At 53.5% G+C, this 1,148-nt stretch overlaps 1 pseudogene; it reads right to left on the bottom strand.

Moving 5' to 3' along the window:
* LOC104733845 overlaps positions 1-1,148 on the bottom strand; it is an 18,263-nt pseudogene that overhangs the window by 6,175 nt on the left and 10,940 nt on the right.

The following is a 1,148-nucleotide window of genomic DNA, read 5'->3' as shown; positions in this document are numbered from 1 at the left end:
GAGAATAACATCATACAGCTCCACTGGACTGATAAGCAAATCTGCTGGCCACGACTCTCCTGCGATCTGAATATCAATTCCTCTAGCTCGTCCAATCACTCTCAGGAACTCGCCTCCCGCAACCCTGACAACTCCTGCACGCTCTCCAGGATCCCCGCTGATCCCCGCACACTCTGCACACTCTAGAGTAATGAAGCTATGCGAAGCTCCATAATCAAACATAACGTGGGACTTAAACCCGCCCACCAACAAGGTCCCTACACAAACCTCATGTGTTGAGAACCCTACACTTTATCACAGGAAACATAAAATCTGACCCTACTAAAATTCACAAAGATTAAGTACCAGAAATTATACCTGTGATCGCCCCGGCACTGGTTCCACCAGTCTCCACTGTCGTGTAAACCCGAGGCCCCTGCTCAATCCGTGCTACCTGCTGACCTCCAGGCTGCACCTGCTGTAACGCTGCCACTGCTGCCGGCTGCAACTTGGGACAAAAAGGCCTGATGTGCCCTGTCTCCCTACAGTGGTAACATACTCGAGGTCCTGCCGTCGGAACACTCCTCTTGGGACAACTAGCAATCTTGTGATCCCTGCTCCCACAACTGAAGCAACCAGCACCACTCGGCTTCTGCGTAGCCTCCCACTTCCTCTTGGTTCCCTGGGCATGCCTACCGCCCCTGCTAGAACCACCCTGCTGCTGAGCCTTACCAGGCTGAGCTACTGGAGTAACCGTCACTGACTGTGCCCGGATATCCTCCTCAATCTCTGCTGCTGTCTCCACCAGCTCTGCACGCGTAGCATAAGACCTCCCTCTACAATGAACTCTCAAGTAATCTCGTAGAGCCCTCAAAAACCTCCTGATCTGAGCCTCCTCAGACTCCATACCCCGACCCCCATAACATAGAAGTCGACTGAACTCCAAATCCAGCTCCCGCACTGACCGTGTCCCCTGAGACAACTGAAGGAACTGCACCTCCAAACGATCCAATGCCTCTCTAGGAAAATACTTGCGGTTGAACTCCAAAACGAAGTCAGCCCAAGTCATCTCCCGCTGCACCCTCCTAGCAGCCACAGACCTCCACCAAAACNATGGTCCTTGGTCTCACTAACCACTGGGGCTCTGCCCCTACCACGACCTCGTCCGC

The sequence above is a fragment of the Camelina sativa genome, chromosome 12, assembly GCF_000633955.1.
Source record: "Camelina sativa cultivar DH55 chromosome 12, Cs, whole genome shotgun sequence".
NCBI classification, from domain to species: domain Eukaryota; kingdom Viridiplantae; phylum Streptophyta; class Magnoliopsida; order Brassicales; family Brassicaceae; genus Camelina; species Camelina sativa.
The sequence above is the reverse complement of the archived record's forward strand: the minus strand, read 5'-3'. Positions and strand labels throughout refer to the sequence as shown.